Here is a 23186-nt window from a genome sequence, read left to right on the forward strand (position 1 = left end):
TTGGACTGGAGACCACCAAGGAATTCCAGGGAAATTAAACAGAGGAAGGTAATTGCAAACCTCCTCTGAACATCTCTTGCTTGAAAATGCTGTGGAATCACCATAGGTCAGCTGAAACGTTATGGTACTTTATACACACACACACATAAATATCAAGAAGTGTTTTGACAACACTTTATCAGCATTATAGAATTTTAATTTTTGACATATATACATATAGTACAGGTTCTTGCCATCCCAGAAAGTAAGCAAACCTAAACTAACAGAGGTCTCCTCCTTAGAAGTGGTTTATTGTGGCCTGTGAACCATGCTCTATGTATTGCTCTGATTGGGAAGTTGAGAAGTACATTACAGGCTCAGAAAAGTATTTGTTTTGTTATAAGAAGTTCTCCTGGGATTTCCCTTTGTCGTGCCAGATTTGGCTATTCCTCATCTTCCTTTTCATACTGGACCACATCCCAGTTCCATAGGTCAGGAGGAGTTGTTATACTGGTCTGAGAATTTTTTTTTGGGGGGGGCTCCCCATCCCAATTATCCCAAGAACTGAATGCATGGCCTAGTGTCAGATGCAGTGGAGAAGTTGGCCATCTGTTTAGTGCCTAAGGCATCAGCAGATGTCCTGCCAAGTTACTTGGAGCTGGTGGCCAGGTGTGCCTTGCCATTTCTTAGACTATTCGTTCTTGGGGACTTCAGTATTTGTGTGGAGATGACTGGGTCCTCACAGAACCTGGAGCTATATATGCACCCCCTCACCCAGCTGGTTCAGGGTTTTGGGCTGGGCTGTTACCAATATTCTGCTGACACCCTGCTGTTCCTGTTGATGGGTGGTCATTTGTCCATATCCCCTGATTCTTTGGCCAACTGGCTGGAGACCATAGTTGACTAGACCAAATAGAGTTGGCTGATGTTAAATCGACCTCTGGTTGGGCCAAGGTGCTAGGTTTGAGGGAGGTAGTGAAACACTCAGCTTGACAGGGTCCATTTAACACCTCTGACCACTGTCAAGTACTGGGTGTGAGTCTGGCTATGGAGGCCCAGTTCACAAATGTTGCCCACTAGGCACCTTTATCAGCCACGACTACTTGCACCCTACCTCTCAAAACTAGCCACTGTGATTCATCCAGTGGTCACCTCCAGATTAGACTTTTGTAACTTGCTCTAAACAGGCCTCTCCTTGAAACTGCTGCAAAACCTCCAAATGTTCTAGCAGTTTGGCCACTTACAAGGACCCAATGGAGAGCACATATTACACCAGTGTTCTCCTGACTATACTGGCTCCAGATTGGAGATTGAATCAGGTCAGGGTTTTATCCTGATATTCAAATCCCTAAATGGTCTGGGACCCCTGCATATACAGAAGCACCTCTTACACTGCACATCCCTGAGAGTGTTAAGATTGTAGGAGCAAAATTTGCTCAGTGTCCCCACCCCAAACAAGTAAAACTGGCCTCAAGTATGGCCAGGGCTTTTTCAGCCACGCCCCCAATCTGATGGAATGCTCTGCCTCATGAGATCAGGGTCCTCCAGTATTTTAAATAATTCCGGAGGTAAGCCAGAGCTGTTCCTCCAGGCCTATGGTTGAGGCAAGGCAATCAATGCCATCAAAGTTCTAGCTCCCTAACTAGAAACCACCTGAAGATATCCACCCAATGCCGACCAACCCCCACCCCTCATAAGGTTTTTAACTATAGAGTCTAAAATCTAATTAATTGTATAATGAATGTTTTATTGTTCATGATTTATTGATTGAATGTTTGATTTTGTTGTTACCAATCTTGAGCCTGTAGGGAAGGGCAGGCTACAATAAACATGATATGCATTAGTCAAAAATATTGTAGAACTCATATACTAAAGATACTGATAAGTATCTTAGTGTTAACAATCATAGGTATTGAACCACTCAAATGGACATCTTATAGATTTGTACCAGTGAGTTTTATCTCTAATAATTTCAAATTATAATAATTGCTCTCTCACAGCCTAACCTTCCTTGCAAGCTTACTTTGAGAATAAAATAGCAAAAGGAAAACTGCTGCATTGAACTTCTTTAATGAAGGGTGATCCTGCATTGAGCAAGGGGTCGGACGTGATGGCCTGTATAGCCCCTTCCAGCTCTATGCTTCTGTGATTCTAAAAAGGTGATAGATAGTACGATTTATCCCATCAGTTTTTTTTTTAACCTCTTCAAATAAACATGAATTCCTGGCACACAATCAATAAGTTGTATAAGCAAACAAACTTAACATGAACACAAATGGAGATTTGAGAGCTCAGTAAGCGCAGTCATAATCTTAGAAAAGGGCATTTTCAATAATGTTTGTTAGTAAACTGAATCTACTGAAATGAATACTGATTCATAAGATTTCGAATGTTTTTACGTAATCCCGTTGTTGGGAGCTTTGGCAGACAGAACTGTCATTGTTGTCCGAGTGCTTATCTCAAACTATGGACATGTATGACAAATAGTTAGGAATTGATTGTTCCTCACACCTTTGAATGGAATTCAATTCCTTAAGTACTGACAATGTGAGAAGCAAGTCTGCTGACAACTATCCAGGTAAAGATTCCTTGGTCTTCCTTTCCTTTTACTACCTAAAGCCAACTTAAACAAAATATACACACCCAAACATGATAGGAATTCCTCAATTCCATGGGTCCCCAGGTGGACAAGGTGCCTGGAATTTTGTCTCACTAGTCTGTCTTTGTTTGCACTAGTTAAAAGCAGTAATCACCTGTGACACCTCCTTCGCTCAGTCAAAGACCCTTCACAACCTCTGTCACACAATTTTGGGGTTTCAGGTAGGTCAAGTGGTCACATAGGAATTCCACCCTCCAGGATGGGACCTAAGGTTCCCCCAGAACAACACTTTGTCTCCAAACTACAGAGATCAGTTACTTAGGAGAAAATGGTTACTTTGGAGGGTGGACTCTATGGCATTGTACCCCACTAAGGTTCCTGACCTTTTTATTTATTTGTTTGTTTATTTAATTTCTATACAACCTCTCTTGGCCCAGCCAGCTCATGGCAATTTACATTAAAAATATATAAATCCTTTACAAAACAGTACAATCAATACAGTTAATGGCAGCAACAATCAATCCTCTAATCTCCCCAGCAGAGCCTCGATTCATTTACCTGTAGTTATTATGTCCCAATTAATGATCCCTGGTGATGTTGGCCTAGGGGGGTACAGATTGCAAAAAGGTGGCCATCCAGCCACTGCTTCCAAACAACTGGCAAATGTTTCTGCAGGGAAATCTTGCCGGCCATCTATCAGGAGATAGAGCTGGGTGTCATCCACATATTTGTGACACTCCAGCCCGTAACTCCAGCCCACCTGGGCCAGAGGGCACATATCGATGTTCCTTCCCCAAATTTCCAGGCATTTTCCAACTTGGAGGAGGCAACCCTATTCTGTACTGCTTACTGGTGACTGGGGTGAGAGATCTGGCAACTGTAGGTAACAATTAGCTCCTGGTCTTGTGTGACTTTAATAGGCAGAAACACCCAACACTTTCTCAAGCACTGAGTCCCTTCTCTTCTCCTTCCCAGATAGAACAGCCTAGTTTCCTTTATCCATCCCTTACCCAGTTACTAGGCAGGACTGTTGAAGTTAGGGAACTGATACTTTTTCACCTTATTGGCTGCCTCCGTGTAGTTAATTAAATTCCCTGGCCATGACCATCAAGGCTGTTGTGTTGTGTGTGTGAGGTATTTTCCCTGAAGTGCTAGACAGTCAGTCAGAGTTAAAACAGTGAATAAAAAGAAGTTAATTTTATTTACAATGTCAGTAATACATTGTTCCTAATATTTGAACTTAAGATCCCAGATCAAAAGAAGAAGAGTTAGTTCATATATGCCACTTTTCTTTACCCAAAGGAGTCTCAAAGCAGCTTACAATCGCCTTCCCTTTCCTCTCCCCACAACAGACACCCTGTGAGGTGGATAAGGCTGAAAGAGCCCTGATATTACTGCTCAGTCAGAACAGCTTTATCAGTGCTGAGGTGAGACCAAGTTCACCCAGCTGGTTGCATGTGGGGGAGCGTAGAATCAAACCTGGCTTGCAAGATTAGAAGTCTGCACTCCTAACCACTACACCAAACTGACACAATCGGTCACTATTTGTTATCTCAGGTTGCTTCCTTTACGGTTCTTCCCCCTTTCTCTAACTCTTGAGGGTCTTCAGCTGCCAGATTTCCCCAACATTCTGTCAGTTCCCATTGGCTACCTTTGGAATATGCAGAACTGGAACTGTCCAGCAGATGCCTTTTGAACTAGAAAATTCCTCAAGGATTCCTCATACATTTAAAATGAAATGTATGATCAGTCTTAGGATTAGAAGATGACTTACTGTCTAAGTCAGATTCTAGTATATAGCCATGTTAGTCTGAAGTAGCAGGACAAAGTTTGAGTCCAATGTCACCTTTCAGAGAAACTTAGTGTTACTGAATGCGTAGGCTTTTGTGTATTATATTTCATCAGACAATCATAGAATCATAGAGTTGGAAGGTACCAACTCTATCCAGTCCAAGGTACTCATCCAGTCCAACCCCCTGAATAATGCAGGAACTCACAACCACCTGCCTATCCACAGTGACCCCAATTTCATGCCCAAGGGATCCCCCCACCAAAAGTCTCCAGAATTCAGCCTGGCCTGGAGGGAATTCAATGAAATGGGACCACATATATAAGTAGAATCATAGAATTGGAAGGGTCCATACAGGCCATCTGGTCCAACCCACTGTATAATGTAGGATCAGCCTAAATTATCCTTGTCCTTGATAAGTATATGTCCAGACACTGCTTGAAGACTACCAGTGATGGGGAGCTCACCACCTCTTTAGGCAGCTGATTCCACTGCAGAATTACTCTGACTGTGATTTTTCCTCCCTAGTGTCTAGCCTGTGTCATAGTTTAAGGCCATTACTGCAGGTCCTACTCTCTGCTGCCAACAGGAACTGCTCCCTGCCTTCTTCTAAGTGACAGCCTTTCAAATACTTAAAGAGAGCAATCATGTCCCCTCTCAACCTCCTCTTCTCCAAGCTGAACATTTCCAGATCCTTCAGCCTTTCTTCATAGAGCTTGATACCCAGTCCCCGGATCATCATCCTCATTGTCCTCTGAACCCACTCAATTTTGTCTACATCCTTTTTTGAAGCAAGGCCTCCAGAACTGCACACATTACTCCAGGTGCGATCAGACCAATGTGGTATAAAGAGGGACTATGACATATTATGATTTTGATGTAGAAAATGGGTCATGGACTAGTACACAAAATAATGAAGATGTTTACCAGATACAAGGGTCTTACAGAAATAACAATCTAAGTTCATCAGGTCATCATTTGTCTAGATTCAACTCTATTAGGAACAACATAGAAATTTGAAAATGTTAAAATTAACGGACATATGTGCTCCCAATGACAGTTTATAAATTGAACAATTTATAAATTGTCTTATGTGGCAAGTTTTATCACCAGCCTGATTCTGGAATGTGTTTCTCTTGTATGCCAGAGTGCATACTGAACAATGACCGCCGGGGGAAAATCCATGTGGGATGCCCTTTCTGAACCACCCATACCACTCCCAGCCCAAACATCCACATAAGTTGAGCAAGAGGGCGCATAAAGATGTTGAATAGTATCAAAGAGAGAACTGCCCCCTGAGGGACTCCACAAGCCAGTTGGTGATGACTTGATGAGTTCTCTCCTAATGCTACCCTCTGTCTGCGATTCTGGAGAAAGGAGATCAGCCATTGAAGAGCAGTCACTCTGATCCCGGCATTGGCGAGGCAGTGTGCTAAAAGCTCATGGTCGACTGTGTCGAATGCTGCTGAAAGATCTAGTAATATAAACAGCGCCATCCCACCCCAGTCCAACTGATGACAAAGGTTGTCCATCAGGGTGACTAGCACTGTCTCTACCCCATGGCCATGCCAGATACCTGACTGGGATGGGTCTAGGACCGAAGCTTCTTCCAAGTATGCTGATAGCTGGACCGTGACAGCTTTTTCAAGCATCTTCCCCAGAAACACTAAGTGCGAGATGGGGCGGTAGCTAGATGGCTGTTGTGGGTCCAGAGAAGGTTTTTTGAGTACTACTGCCTCTTTTTAAACTTTGAAATCTCCCTAACTTGAAGTACGAAATCTAAAGTGAATAAAGTCTTTCTTTGTAATCTTCTTCGTCTTGACCCATATTCAAAGATGGGCCATGGTGAATAGTTCTATGTTAATGCAGTTTTGGCATATTAGCAACAAATTCTTAGTAAGCTAAGAGAGGATGACTTCATCTATTATCCTGTATGCCCCTTTTTGATCTGAACTCTTAAATCTTGCAGAAAACATTACCCTTATGCAGGGTCTGTATGGATGTTTTTGTATCATCTTGTGCAGGTCTATGACCGTAATAAAACTAACTAACTGGATTTATTGTTATGATTATTATCTTAATTAAGCATAGTAGGTACAATAGACAAACCTGTTTCCCATCTCTATTATGTAAGGAGCCAAACTTTTGACTGAAAGACATTTGTGGCATTATTCATTAACATTGTAAGCCTGTCACATTCTGGCAGACTCTGCTGGCAACAATGCTAAAAATAATACAACAGTCACTCTGGTTTGGTCCCCCCTCCCCATCCTCTCAGTTTATTTCTGGACACCCAAAACCCAGAAAACTCACAATGTTTTAACCATGTTTCTAGAAGTTATCAAAAACTGGCTCCTGTCAGGCATTATTTAATGCATGAGAAAAGGAGTGGGCAGAAGTGTTTCTGCTTCTATTAATGCTTCCTGCCATGTGACACAGGAGTTTAGACCCATGAAGGTGAATGCGGCCTAGGACTTGGGTAGGGTGTTTAACCTCCCTTTCCCCTGTTCATATATATACTATTGCTGCTGTTTTAGGATATTCAGACTGGCTGTGGGCATTATCTAAAAAGGCCCCTGTGGATCATGCTGTAATAGAAAAGCCTTGCTTTCATTACACAAAAAGGACATTAGTAGAATTGCACATCTCTTCTTTCTTTCCCTGTATATTATACCACTAAAAGGTTATTATTGTGGTTGTTTTAAGTCTTTACAATAAGTTTTTGTTTTGTTTTGTTTTTGTTTTGTTTTTTTGTACATGTGAACTGCAGATGGTAGCTGTGTTAGTTTATTGTGGCACCATAAAAGAGATACTCACTGGCATTGTAAAGGCGAACCACATTTATTCCAGTATTTCCATCAGGCAGAACTCACTTCTCCGGACACTGATTCAATGAAAATCATTTTGGAGATATTTCTAATAAAAGGGTGGAGACAGAAAAAGACTGAATACAATGTCACATACAGAGATGTCGTCACTGGCTATACTGGAATAAAGAAAGTCTCAGAAAAAACAGACTTAAACGTTTAAAAATCCTATTTCCTCCCAAAGCATCTAAAAAAGTGAGCCCTGATTCACAAAGGTTCATGCTAGAATGAAGATTCTTGTATTTCTTTATGGTCTGGAACCAATTTGGTCATGATTTGTATACAGATCAATCGTAAGCAGGTGTTCAGAATCCTTTCATTAAAAGGAGTTTACTCCCAGAAAAAAAAATCTTATAACCCTTGTACTGGGATCATACTGAGACTTAAAAGATTACATAAATTACATTTTCCCCTCCTGTCCAAGGAGCTCAGGGCAGCATATATGGCCCAAGCCCATTTTACCACAACAGAAAGTTAGCAACATAGGTTAGATATAAAGAGAATAATTAGTCCAGGATTAACTAATGTCACTCTTTAATGAACCCTTTAATCTCACTCAGAGAATGCTAACCAATGGTACACTGCACTAATGTAGAAATACTGCCAGTTATTTAGCTTGGAATATGACCTTCAGCAGTAAGGATTGGCATGAACTGAACCATGAAGTAAAATTAGTGTGAATTTTGCTCTGTTCGTCATTCGTGAATCAGAATTCATGACAGATCTACATCATGTATTTCTACAAACTTTTAAAGCAGTCTGTGACATATTATGGATGGAGCATAAAGTATTAGGGGCTTTACGCACCGGGATCTTTGTTGCAAATTGGTCACTGAATGAAAAATCGCCATTTAAAATAGTGGAATTCGTCGTTATGCATACCTGCCTTTGTAGTGGAATCCAGTTGCGTTTTGTAGCGTTTCCCACAGCTTCCGGTCTCGGCAGAAAAGGAAGCGCTATTGCCAAGCTCGTCCCGCCCCTGGCCGTCAAGCAGCCAATGGGCAGCCGTTAGCATGCTCCCAAACAGCCCCTTTCCCTTTAAGAAAGGTTTTTTTTAAAAAAACCAGACCCATTGTAACGAATCTGTGTAGATTCGTTGCAACGGAGAGACCCATCCAGCTGCCTAATGTGAGCTGTCGTTTGATCGTATGATCGTTGCCACGCTGCCTCGAGTGATAAAAAAAAAATCCCCCCCCCCTCTCACGGGCCCGATTTTCGGCTGAATTAATGTGTAAAAAATAAAGGGACTTTATTTCAGCAAACGGGCTTTTATGTGGTTTGTGCTTAGTGACTAAAGGTGAAGGACTGAAGCCAGGGAAGCCTCTAAACAGAAAGAGGCTCGCTGGTGCGTTTATCCCCGCTCGCTCGGAGAAAAAAAAATGGCGATCGCTTCGCCGGAAGTTTGGAGGACAGGCTCAGGAGGAGGGACTTTGAAGAAACCGCAACAATGTTAACGCACAGGTCTTTTTCGCTAGTGTTGCAGATTTAAGGATTTGCAGGACCATGAACCATAAACTGCTTCAGTTCATGAACAAGCCTCCCAGTTCAGTTGGGTTTGTGGTTCGGTTTGTGGTTTAGGCAGCTCCCAAGCAGGATTGTCATTGCATTCCTCCTTACTTATTTCCCTGTTTAAAAATGGTGTGCAGTGCCGTTTTGTGGGCTAGCCAACCAACACTTTTATATTTTATATTACATTAGTCATGTGATATCCTATAGTGTATAACTGTATTTTTCCTCTTTCCATACTCTATAATCCACTTTGACTCTAAGAAGAAATACTGTCCACAAATAAATGTCTCTACTTTCCTCCTTTTTTTTTTTTTTTGTTCTCTACAAATGTCTGGCATCCTCCAACTGCATTTTCTAGAGTGGACAAATATCCTGGAAATTTTTATCACACATGCCTAAACAGGACAAAGGAAAATAAGAAAAAGAAGCAGGAAAAATCTTCTCTCCTGTTTCCTATTTGCTATCACCATGTTTATTGCATACCACAGCATCTTGTGAACTGGTATGATTGCTGGGACTCACAGAACTCCATGGTGCTCTTGATGATGTTGTCAGGGTGATATGGGGTACTGACTCAGGACTACTGAGTAGTCAGACCCATGCTTAAGATATGTTTGTCCGAGCCAGATTCTGAGATGTAGTGGGATATCATCTATTGCTATTAGACTAAGATGAGATTAAAGTCTAACGTAGACCTTGCACATGACACATGGATGCCTGTCCTGCCTCACTGTAACATTAAAGAATGGTGCAGATTACTTAACGAGTACTCCATTGCTCTTTTTGGCTGAAGAGCAATGCTAAGAGGGAAGAGAGGTCTTCAAGCTTCTCTCCTGCATCATTATTTGTCAGCAGAAACAGCCCACGAAAACTCCTTTCCAAACTTGAGCCACATTATACATTTTTAGCATCAAATGCAGAACTATAGGGATCACATGCAGGTATTTAAAAATATTAAAGCAGTATTTGTTGTATGGAAGACAATATTTTGAGCCCCAAAAGTAAGATTCCTACAGGTGTAGCAACAAGACTCCTCAGTGTCTTTAATGATCATAAAACGGAGGAGAGGAAACTTTAGGTCCAGATTGGGGGGGGGGGGAATAAGGATATAAATGAATTAAATAAACACAAAAAAACACCCACTGGTAATTATATCATAGTTAAAATAATGGCAGCGTCAACTGGTTAACAGTCAACTGAGTAAAACAAAAGGTATCTTAAAGACTAGCAACATTTATTTCAGTATTCGGTGAAGGTGCCACTGGTTATATTTTACCACGGCCACCACTTTGTAATTAACATTAAGTTGCAGATCAACGTAAACTGGTTGTTTGATCACTCAGTACTCAATTCTTAATAAACAGGAAGTCAGATGGAGGCGCACCATCAGCAGAATGGCAACAAAGGATAAAGCAGACACCAGGGTTTTATAAAGGTTAATGAAAACCTACGTTTATTTTACGGCTGCAAACTTCAATAATCAAGGAATATACAACTTTACTGTGGTTTTGACTCCCTTTTCTAACCATCATGGCATCTTCTTCTTTTCATTCATTTTCCATCCTTAAATACCAAATATAACATTATAAAATGTCCATTCTGTAGCAGGAAACAGGTGATTTGTTCCATCTGTTCCATATAATCTTTATGTCCCATATTCCTTCAAAAGAGTGGAGGGAAAAGAATCCTCATGGAGCATATTTGTTTCAGAAGAATTCACTTACTGAATAATTTAAATTTTAATATAAGACCTCATTTGAATTTTATTTTATTTGCTTATTTCAATCTGTCTCACAAAAAAACAATCTCACTGGTCATATTCAGACATCTAGGTGTTAATTGGTTTTCGTGAACAAGAGATGCATGTTGAATATGTGACGCTGATGTAGTCAGTCACAATTTAAGTTATGCTTTCTTGCATTCTTGCATATTTCTAAGAACTACAACATAATTTTTTCCAAACTATTGTAAACTTTATTTTCACGTTACATTACCATTCGTTACAAATTATTCATTAGCAAAGATTTGTAAATTTATATAAGCATCTCTTTCTTGAAGTAGTTGCAGATATTTTCAGATAACATAGCTATCTGAGAGAGCTATTACTATTACTATTACTATTACTATTACTATTACTATTACTATTACTATTACTATTACTATTACTATTACTATTACTATTACTATTACTATTACTATTACTATTAAAGGTAAAGGTAAAGGTAAAGGTAAAGGTAAAGGTAAAGGTAAAGGTAAAGGTAAAGGTATCCCCTGTGCAAGCACCGGGTCATCCCTGACCCTTGGGGTGATGCCCTCTAGCGTTTTCATGGCAGACTCAATACGGGGTGGTTTGCCAGTGCCTTCCCCAGTCATTACCGTTTACCCCCCAGCAAGCTGGGTACTCATTTTACCGACCTTGGGAGGATGGAAGGCTGAGTCAACCTTGAGCCAGCTGCTGGGATTGAACTCCCAGCCTCATGGGCTGGCAGCTTCAGACAGCATTTCTGCTGCCTTACCACCCTGCACCACAAGAGGCTCTTACTATTACTATTACTATTACTATTACTATTACTATTACTTTTACTATTACTATTACTATTACTATTACTATTACTATTTATTAGATTTCTTACCCATTGCTCTTGTAAAACAGCTCATGGCGGGCTACAAAATAAAACTCCAAATCAATTAAAACATTAATTTTAAACATAGATAACAAGCTCTGGCAGCAAAAAAAACCTCAAGTACTCATCCTATATCAACCCTCCTCTTCCCTCCCTAGTCTTCCTCCACTTTCTCAACGCCTCAGGGCATAGATTTCCAGGGGTGCCTACTATCATTCTAATCTGAGGAGGGGCCCTTCTATCTTCCACACCCCAGTATCAACCAAAGACCTCATGGAAGTACTCCATTTTATAGGCCCCATGGAGCCATAAAAGCTCTTCCTTCAGCTCTCCTGGGAACTCATTCCACCAGGTGAGGGCCAGGACCGAAAAGGCCCTAGCCCTGGTTGAGGCCAGGCAAACTTCCCGGGGGCTGGGAATCACCAACAAATTAGTACCTGCAGAGCGGGGGGGGGGGGGAAATCATTGTATTCGTGTTATTTATCAAGAGTTTGTGGATGATAATCAAAAAGCCAGCAATAGAATCTTTGGAATACAAAGCCTTTAATAAATAAATATATATATTTAAATATATTAAATGTCTGCTGGAGTAAAATCGCATTCATGGCGTTTTTGAAAGGCCAAATGAGCAAGAGTTTAGTTAGAGCTTCAGGAGTGGGAAATCCCAGAAACTCAGCCAAGTATGGTCATAAATGTTATCCTATCATTCAAAATACCAGTAATCTAGAGTGATATAAAAACTGCTGTGGAAAATTATTGTAAACCCTTGATAAAGGAAGGGCCTATCTTCTCCGGGGGAATAAAATAGAAGTGTGTCATTTTATGTGGATTTTTCAACTCAGCTTATTTGCCCTACGTTTGAAGCTGTTGGGAAGCAGATTTCCCCCTTCTCCCCCCCCCCCCAGAGCACTGTAGTGCATTCATGCTTTGTTGCTAGGATTGGGGAAACATCACAACAAAGGCTAGATAGCTGCTGCATGGGTGAGAAGGTCTCCCCCTCCACACACTCTCAGTTACAGAGCACCTCTTCCACTGCCTCTGTCCTGCTGTGGTGGTTCCACTTTCATCAGTGAGACTCAGGGGGTGGGGTTATCATTATTTTTAATCCCAACTCAGTATAGTCATAACAATAAAACAACCCGTGTATTAGGTTCCCTAAATTCACAGCTTTCATTTTAAAAGAACTCACTAGCCCCTTTTATATCAGTGGTATATGTCTCCTTTTTATGTCTCAGTAATGTCTAGGCACTCCCCACCTATGAAAACTGAGAGTTCAGAAGACCTGATACACATATTGATATCTATATATATGAAGAGTGACTGGTACTTATCATGATGTGCTGAACATTCGAAAGGCTCCAGAGCGAGTCCTGTTCCCCAGGAGCTTTTTGAATGTTCAGCGCCACTGCGGGGCTCAGAGATAAGCCTCTCTGTGAACTGCAGGTGTGGTACCGGGGCCAGGGAGCCGGGCAGCACCTCTCACAATGAGGAGAGACACTTCCCAGCTCCTTGAGTCCCCTGCCCTCTCTGGGTTCAGAGAGAAGCCTCCTTGTGCCCACCGAAGCCCCTATTTAGCACCCGGTGCATTCCCGGATGCACTGGGCTTTCCTTCTAGTAGCATTATAAGAATTGAAGAAGACTGAGTGGGTCAGATGTGGTGGGAGGGGGGGGGGTCAGCCACTATCAGTAAACATGTCACGTGGAAACCCCACAGGGAAACTACAAACTCACGGAAACCACCAAAGTCTTATGTGTTTTGATTTCTAATAGAAAGGGTTTGCTGTATATCAGCCACCTTACCTTTTGCGTTATTATGTAAAAAGTATATTGGTGTAAGCATGCAATATGAGTAAATGCAGAATCATTCACAAATCAGGAATATGCACTTGTATCTGCCATGGTCTGATGGAAGCAGCATGTTGTTGGAAGAAGGAAAACAGCATGAGCCACCTTTAGTGTTAAATGAGAATCACTGTGTGTTCTAAATTATACAGCTAAAGAATCCAAAATATTTCTTCCTATGTATTGTTCTATGGAGAGAAAGCACTTACAATAATTAAAAAGATGCCTACAAGAAAATTCATTAGGCAATCTTTTATCACAACAGCAAGAGCAGAAAGTCACTGGTGCACAATGTTTAATTAATCTGTTATGTAGAAGTTTAAAATAAGAATATTAATACAATGATGATCGTAAAAATCATATTAACATTCAAACTCCTGCAGAGATTCCATTAACCTTGCCTTCGAGCAGTATAAGCAGATGTCAAGTTGTTTAAACGCCTTTGGTACAAACGGGAAGGGTATTTTTCAAACTGCAAATGAGCATCACCAAAATGTTTAAGCGAACCACATCTGTATGACATGTCTCTATGAAGTATACAATGTAAGAGGTGTGAATTCTGAATATACAAGCAGGAACCCACAAGGACTTGCAGAAAGCAAGTTCATTTCTCCTTCTCCCACTATTTCCTCTTTCCTTTCCCTGTAATCTTCCATAGGGTCCCTTTTCCTGCTTCTTCTTTCCTTTCCACCCAACAGCAAATTTGCCCCCGTGTCTTCAGTTTTCCCTCCTTCCCCTCTCTGCAGTCTCTACCTAAGAAACTATGGCCCAGTTGTGTAGTGCCAGCTCATGGTCCAAGTCCACTAGCATGGTAGAAAACTCTCAAAGGCTTGTGGAAGAGCATCTTACTTTCCTCTATATCTCCTTCCCTACACAGTTTCCTCTATGTCGCCTCCTGGCAACCCCGTATCTTCTTCCCTTTCCCTATCCCATTCTTTCCTTCTCAGCCATTTACCAACTGTTTATCTGCCTCAATTTTTCAGCAATATTTATTATTTATTTACCTCATTTATTCTGCATTTTTTCCACAATAGGAACCAAAGCAATTTATATTATCATCCTCTCATTTTCATCATCACAACAACCCTACAAGGTAGATTAGGCTTAAAGTATATGATGATGATGATGTTCATTCATGTCCGACCTTCGGCGATTCTATAGGAAAGTTTCCGCCACGTGTCTCTGTCAATGGCCACTTCTTTTAGTTGGTTCATGGTCATCCCTATGTTGGCTTTTATTGTGTCGAGCCAGCAGATCCTTTGGCAACCGTGTTTCCTTTTGCCGCTGACCATGCCGAGCATTAATGATTTTTCTAATGAGTTTGATCGCATGATGTGTCCAAAGTAAGTGAGCTTTAGCCATAAAATCTTGCCTTCTAATGACATAGTTGGTTTGCTCCTCAGGAAAACTGTCTTGTTGGTAACTTTGACCATGGTATTCGCAGCATTCATCTCCAACACCATAATTCAAAAGCATCTATTTTCCTCATGTCTTCTTTCTTTAGGGTCCAGCTTGCACATCCATAGGTTGTTATGGAGTAGGACAACGGCATTGACTAGCTGGCATTTTGTATTAAGGCTGATATCTTTACTTTTCCATATTCGGATTATGCTAAACATGGCGTTCCGGCCCAGTGTTATTTGCCATTTGATTTCACGGCTGCATCCACCACTTTGATTGATCATAGAGCCAAGAAAGATGAAATCATCAATACATTCAATGTTCTCATTGTCAATCGTGACTTTGGTGCTACTGCCTGTAGTTGTCATAATCTTTATATATATATATATACATACCTAAGTCTCATCTTTTCACTTTCTTCTTTTAGTCTCTTTATCAGGGTCTTCAGATCATGCTCCGATTCCGCAAGGAGTGTTGTATCATCTGCATAGCAGAGATTATTGATGTTACGACTTCCAGTTTTGACTCCGATCGTAGATTCATCCAGATTAAGGTTCCACATAATTGCCTCTGCATAAAGGTTAAAAAGAAAGGGTGATAAGATACACCCTTTTCTCACTCTTGGCTGACCTTGAACCAATCAGTGTCTCCATATATTGTTCGTACTGTGGCCTCTTGATTGGTGCACAATTAACTAACGAGGTGGATAAAGTGGGACAGCGCTCCCAATTCATGTAAGGCATCCCATAGCTTCTTGTGATCAACACCGTCAAACGCTTTAGAATACTCAATAAAGCATAGATAGATGGCCTTTTGATATTCATGTGTTTTTCAAGAATCCAGCGCAAATTTGCAATGTGGCCTAGTGCCCCGCGACCATGTCAAAAACCAGCCTGGACAAATCATGGGCCCCAAATCATTCAGTGAGCTTCTACAGCAAGATGGGAAATCAAACCTTGGTTTCACAGACCCAACTCTAAAGCTCCAACCACTATCATACATTGGCTTTCATAGGGTGGCTGCTGTTGAACAGAAGCAAGCAACCGGGCATAGGTGAATCATGCAAGTTAGATGGTATTAAATCACCCAGTGATTGCTGTCAGGCTTGGCTCCAATATGTCCTACATACATACAAAAGAATACTGGAAAGGACCACTCACAGAAACCAAGCTTGGAATGCTCTGGCTGCTTAACAACAACCACTGAAAGAATCTGTACCTTAAAGCCACATGTACTCTTTTTATGATTTTGGTGTTTTTCTTATTTTTTTTAATTGGGAGTTGTTTTCTTTTTTAGAATTCACCTTTTTCTGCAAACTTGGGACATTTTTCAGGGATTTCTGTATTTCTAGATTTAAGAATCCTCAGGTTTTCTCAACTTTAGAAGAAGAAGAAGAAGAATTGGTTCTTATATGCCGCTTTTCCCTACCTGAAGGAGGCTCAAAGCGGCTTACAGTTGCCTTCCTATTCCTCTACTATTTACTATTCCTTTACTATTAGAATACAGATATATACTTTGCATTAGATAAATTCCAACTAGGAAGATTTGGATATGGGATGGAAGTGCACCCACTGTACCCTACAGGATTTATGAATAAGCATTTTTACTTATATACCATTCTCTTTCCTTCAGAAAAAAACATACCCTAGATGTGCCTGTATGCAAAGAATTTTAAACTGCTACCTTGTTGCACAAATACACTAAAACAGGTCAGAGATGACTAGTTTAGAGATACATGCTTTGCCTAAACATGACAGACCCAAAGTTTAACTGTCTAACTTATACTGCTTTAGAACACTAATGATGTTTCTTTCATGGAGTGTGAAGAATTTATGCACACTTCACTCTCATCTATCTTTTTCCTTTGTAAGGTTAAAGAAATAAAATATATCACCCAAAGAGAAAGGGTTCTTACCTATCAAACAGCTTCCTAGAGCCTGGGGGAATATGGTACAGCTATTTACAGAACCTTTGTTTGAACAATTTGTGTTTTGTTTTTTTACTTATTTCTCAAATTTCTATGCTGCCCTTCCCCTGGGGATCAGAGTAGCTTACAACATGTCCATTACAGTTTGGTTAAAACTTTAAATATTAATTATTCAAAACAATTTACATTAAAACCCAGGAGGTTCTCACCTTCTCTCTGGTAGAAGGGAGGAGGAACAAAGCGCTGAGATGGAATTAACTATATGGTATAATGTACATATTTATGTATGTATATAGGGAGGGCAGTTGTTGCCTAGCAGAAAGGCAAAGAGGGCCAGCAAGGAAGACGCACACACAAGCAATAGATTTTGGTGATGAATTGGCCGCAGCTTTATTTTCCAGCTGGAGCGGCGGCGCAGCCTGGGCAGACTCTGGGCTATCTCAAAGTCAGCCGACTATGAGGAAACCAGATCCCTGCGACAAGCCCATGGTTGCCAAGTGCTCGACACCCCGAGAGCCGCTGGGATAAACACGGGGAAAACAGCCATTGCAAATTGGGTTTCCAACAGCTGTTGGGAAACATCCATTGCAAATTGAGCCTCTGATTGGATCCCCCAGCTGCCTGGTGATGTGAGCTCCCCTCCCCAGCCAGGGAGGTACAATGGCTCAGTATCACCTCAACCTTTTACGGAGGCTCCCCTCCATTAGTTGAGTCCGGTTCGCAGACATAGACTGCTCCAAAAGACTCTCCCCGGGCCTAAACAGCCAGCTGTGACAAATTTTCTGCAAACAAACAAGAAGTAAAACAAGATACATAATGAAGACTTACAAGCAATATCGAATAACATGCAACGTATGTTGTTACAAGCCTAACAAGAAAATTTCAACAAATAACAGTAAATCTACCAAACATCTATATGACCAATTTAAATATAAATTCTAACCTAAACCTTAAAACCAGGGTGGGTGGGTATAAGCAGCCTCCTGCTGGGCCGGTCGGAGGCAAGAGGCCAGTTAAATGCCCGAGCTGCTTCTATAGAGGTGGCTCTGCCCATGTGCAGGACAAACGGAACTGCTCCGAGTGCCTCATGCGCAATCCTCCAACCACACGCACAGCCTTCCAGCCGGCCTTGCCCATCCACATCAGCAACTCATGGCCGAATGGTGAAGGCACAGCTGCAAATTGTTGGTGTTCTAAGGGGCCTAACCACAGGCCTGATGGAACAGCTCTGTCATACAGGCCCTGCAGAATTGTTTTACGTGTTGCAGGGCCCTGATCTCACTTGGAAGAGCATTCCACTAGGATAGTGCTAGGGCAGAGAAAGCCCTGGCTCTGGTTAAGATGACTCTTCCTTTCCCTTATTTGTTGGTTGGTTGGTTGGATTTTTAGCCTGCCACTCTCTAGAGACTCGTGTCCAGTTATAATATAAAACTCCATCTAGTCCCATAACAATGCCAACAGGACATTAAAAGCAACCTGAACCAAGATTGTCAGCATAACCTCTTGTCCCCCTTTCCCACAGCCATCCATCCCTGGGGTATGGTAGATGTCACCACATAGCATGAGGAAGGGCCTTGTTGTTCCTAGCCCTGACCTCAACCAAAGACCTGGCGGAAGAGCTCCATTTTATAGGCCCTTCTATTTCACTTATCTGGGGCCAGGGATCTTGAGCAGATTTTCTGTGCTTGAGTGTAAGTTCTCTTGAGGTGCACAGGGGAAGAAGCAGTCTTGCTAATATGAAGGTCCAAGATCATTCAGGGCCTTAAAGTATGTACCAGCACCTTGTACCTGATTCAGTCCTCAGTCCGGGAGAACACTGGTTAAATGTGCTTTTTCCACATGGTTCTAGTAAGGCACTGGGCCACTGCATTTTGGAGCAGTTGAAATTTCCAGATCAGATACAAGGGTAGCCCTATGTAGAGCAAATGGCAGTAGTCTAATTTGGAGGTGATAATTGCATGGATCACATTGGCCAGGTCAGGCACCAACAGGTAAGTCACTAGCTACCATGCTTGGCGAAGATGGTTGAAAGCCTGGCAGGATCATTCATGACCTGGAACTCATCGATAGTGAGGAGTGTATGATCGCTTCTAACGGTGGCTGAATTTGTTAACTGGACCCTGTCAAGGGCAGGGAGTTGTAGTGCCTCATCTGGGGCATGCCAACCCAGCCACAGGACCTCTGTCTTAGCTGGATTCAGCTTCAGCTGACTCCACTTGGACCAGTCCATCACCATCTCCAGGCAGCTGGTCAATACAGTTGGGAATGTTGATAGATGACTATCCATTAATAGACAAAGCGGAGTATCATCAGCATATTTATGATACCCTAGCTTGAAACTCTGGATTAACTGGATGAGGGGGGCACAGAATTGAGAATCATTCCTTATGAAACCCCACAGGTTAGGGCATACCACTAGGAGGCACATTCCTTTACTATCTCTCGTCAATCTTGGAGAAAGGACAACAGCCATTTCAAGATTGTGCCTCCAGTCCTCAAGTTGGCTAGGTGTTAGGTGAGTAGCCCATGGTCTACAATGTTAAACATTGCTGTAAGATCTAAAAAAAAATCATCAGCACCAACCCACCTCTAGTTTTCTGTGAAGGTCATCTGTAAGGGTGACCAGAACCATCCCTACTCCATGACCATGTTTCCCCCCCCCCCCAAAAAAAAAGCAGTCTTACCACTGTCTCCTTCAGCTTCTGTTGGAAAGTTCCTGAGGTCAGGAATATGTTAATAATGTCCCAGAGAGGGGCCTGCTCCTTCTCATCACTGGTCTTCACCAGCCAAGAGAGGCACTGGTCCATGGGGCAAGTGGTTGACCAAACAGCTGTCAGAGCTCTTTCCAAATAAGATAGGAGACCTGGATCCAAGACACTCTTTTAGTCATGCTGAGTCAGGTTTTTTACTCTTTTCTGCCCCATAGCATATATGCTATGACATATAATTTGACATATAATTTAAACCTCCTAATTTTCAGGTTTGCTCCATGCAGGATGGCTGTGCAAGATGCATGGCTCCAAACCTACCTCAAGTGCGTAGATCTGATCACACAGTTCTTGGGATCTAGGCCCATATCTGGGTTACAATATGTTGGTTGCACCTGTCATTGGACAGGACCCTTTTAGAACAGAGGAAATGAAACAGACTTTCCTTCAGCAACATAAGTTCCTGTTCAGTGAGTCAGCTATAATATGACAAAATCTTGCTTCTGAATGACCACTGACATCCATCTCTAATGAGACAGCACTTTGGGAGCATGCTCTACTGAGAATAGCACAATGATACATTTTAATGCTAAGAGTTGTCATTGTGTGACCTATACCTTATTATTTTTTCTATGCTTCACTTAGGTCACTAATTTACACCATCGGGCTGGTTATTTTCAACGCTTATAGACTGATTGTGATGCTTTATTATCCATTCATTTTTTTAAGTTTTAAAAATGTTAACATGTATATGCTGAGACACTTAGCACTATGTAGAGATGTTAATATAACTCTAGTACCATTAGCATACAATGTGCTTAAAAATAAGGCAATGACAGTTAAAACAGTTTGAATTATCAAGTTAGTTATAGGTTTCTCCAGAAATAATGTTATCAAAAACAAAAGCAATATAGAATGCATGAATAAAACAAAATTTGAGTCCAATGGTACCTTTAAGACCAACGGAGTTTAATTCTGGGCATAAGCTATTCAGTTTAAACATTATCTGAAATAATTCTTATTGAGTAAGGGAGAATTCACATCTATGACAGTGTGATCCTGCCTTGTGAAACTTGCATTTATGGAAATAGCTATATCCCAACTTCAACAGATATCATATTTTGAACAATAATTAAACAGCAGCCAAGAGTGAACCATTCAGGCCTGTTGTTTTTGGGCAGACCAGGGCTTCAGTCTTTTTTTCGACTTCTGTCTAGCCAGTCCCTTGAAGATGCACCAGCGTGCAGCTGTGATGTGTTGGGAGATCTTCTGTTCTTCACAAAAGTTTCTGGTATCATTGCATTCCCCATGTGGAAGGTGTCAGGATACAATTGGCAGCAGAATTCATTATGTAAAATGTTAATATAGTTTTTATACAAAAGTGTGCTTCTGAGGGGAAAGGGCTTCTACGTGCAGCTTCAGGCCGCCAATCCTTCTGGGGAAATTGTGCCTTTTCTTCCTTATAAGGAATACCCCAACTCTTTACCTCCCTCTAGTGGTTACACATGCATATGAAAACTTATACCCAGAATTAAACTTTGTTGGTGTTAAATGAGCTCAAACTTTGTTTTGTTTCTGCAGATCAACAGAACTACCCTCCTAAATGCAATAAGGGTATAACATATCTGAATAAAGTTTGTAGGGACATATTTTAACAAAATGCTCATTATTGTGTTGCATAGAGAAAGCAGCTGAAACATTGAGGACAGCCATATGGTACCCCACAGGATCCTTTACTTTCAGTGCAACCCTAGACAGATCTATACTTTCTAAGCCTATGTTTTTGTTTAAATCAAAATATCACATGGATAAGAAGGCATGACAATCAGTTCAAAAGCTTTGAAAATATCCAGAGACCGCTTTGGAACTAGCATCTCTACACTGCTCGCTAGTAAAGTCCTTGTCCAGGACCAGTATCCATGTAGTACAGGGCCCTGCATGGTGTCTTCCCCTCGTGGATCATGGCTGTAGCCTCTCTCCCCTTTTCTGTCATTTTTTTAAATGTTGCGCAGATGTTAGGATTGCATCATCAAAGTGTCAGGACAGGAAGGAAAGTGGTAGTATTAGGCAGGCACAGCCCTACAGAGCTGGAGTCAAGTGACTCAGTGGGAATCAAGAGTGTTCCTGTATGCACTTACTTTCTGCACTGCAGCAGAGAGGAAAACAAGCCTGCTTTGTCCTCCTCTATCAGAGCCCAGTCCCTTTCTCACCTGCTGCTGTTTTGCCACTGCCCTTTGCCCTTCATCCGTGCCCTGTATTCATATCGTCTCCATTGCCTTTAACCTCATGCATGAGATTGCAAAGGAGGCAGCAGCAGGTGAGTCTCTTTCCTCCCTCCAACATACTCTTTACCAGGGATTTTTTTTTAAGTGAGCTTGGGTGATGGCGGGGCTCTTTAAGGGCATTCAGAGTGACATCACTTTCCACTGTAGGGGTCTAGCTGTTCCCATTGCAGTTGTGTTCTAGTAAAGCTAAAGGTAAAGGTATTCCCTGTGCAAGCACTGGGTCATGTCTGACCCTTGGGGTGACGCCCTCTAGCGTTTTCATGGCAGACTCAATACAGGGTGGCCTTGCCAGTGCCTTCCCCAGTTATTACCGTTTACCCCCCAGCAAACTGGGTACTCATTTTACCGACCTCGGAAGGATGGAAGGCTGAGTCAACCTTGAGCCGGCTGCTGGGATTGAACTCCCAGCCTCATGGGCAAAGCTTTCAGACTGCATGTCTGCTGCCTTACCACTCTGCTAGGGCCCCCCAAAGCCTCAAACTGGCTCTCACACTATGGGACCCATGAATCTTTAAACTGGCTCTGTCCTTGTCACTGACAATAGTGAGAGGGCCTGTAGAAATAGATATACTTATATACTGCAGGGGCCTATGTGATATTCATCCCTGTGGTATCCTTGAGACTCATTGGAAAGAAATCCTGCCTTACAATACTTCTGAATGCAATGTGCTACTATCATCAGTAGTATCACTGAATGTAATGTGCTCACCATCAGTCTGATTGGCATCAATTCATTTTATATACACAAAAACCACATGCATTTAACAACCCTCTAGGGTGAGGGCTAACCCTTCTCTTTCCTGTTTTGGTAAATCGGTTGTGGATCAAAGCTTCTTCTGTCTTTATAGTCCCATCCTGAGTTTTGTTTCCTTTTCATACTAGAATGTTTCCTTTTATGCATATCCACATAGCTTTGTATATACAGTTCCCACAATCACCTGCATAGCCTCCTGAGTGTTAATAATGGACTATCTTCCTTTTTTTTTTTTTACTAAGAAAAATGATTCTTGGATTCAACACAATCATTTAAAAAACTTCTAAAACATAATTATATTCCTGGCCTCCATTGTTGAGTTTGAAATTAACATGGCATTTTATTAACCAACTCCCTTATGGATTGGCACATTCAGTGTAAAAAAAAATGCTGGGAATAAGGCAAATTTGTTAACTCTGAAAGCTATAGACCAGCTGACAGAGAAAAACAGAGGGTGGTCTCCTTATAATAGTATCTTAACAGATGAAAGGTAGGCACAATCTAGTTTAGGACTCGATTTATTTTTAATTCTCTATTAAGAACTAGGGAACATTTAAACACTGACATTTAATATCTTACCTGTCAGTTAATGATTTCTAATTTTAACTAACTGGAAAAACGTTATCCAGGTTTCCAAAGTTATGATCTGGCATACTTGGAGCTTCATATAGGTAGGGTACCTGGATACATAAACCATATGAAAAGAATGTTATGCTCCAAAGGAGCATGCTGTAATCCATATGTGTTACTCACATATGTGCATGGGATCTGCCGTTAATTTCAGTAAAGTAATTACACCATACACCATCTTTCACCTACATTTATTTATTAAAATAAATAGCAAAGTAGTTGTGGTGGGTACACTGCAAATATGCCCCAGCTATTCCAGTTGACTTTTTACA

At 41.5% G+C, this 23186-nt stretch overlaps 1 protein-coding gene across 2 annotated transcripts in view; it reads left to right on the top strand.

The window, feature by feature from the left end:
• The window catches only part of CSMD1 (CUB and Sushi multiple domains 1), a 1334105-nt gene that overhangs the window by 347875 nt on the left and 963044 nt on the right, over nt 1-23186 (top strand). The gene's annotated exons all lie outside the window — the stretch shown is intronic.

This window comes from Paroedura picta, chromosome 1, assembly GCF_049243985.1.
Source record: "Paroedura picta isolate Pp20150507F chromosome 1, Ppicta_v3.0, whole genome shotgun sequence".
Classification (NCBI taxonomy): domain Eukaryota; kingdom Metazoa; phylum Chordata; class Lepidosauria; order Squamata; family Gekkonidae; genus Paroedura; species Paroedura picta.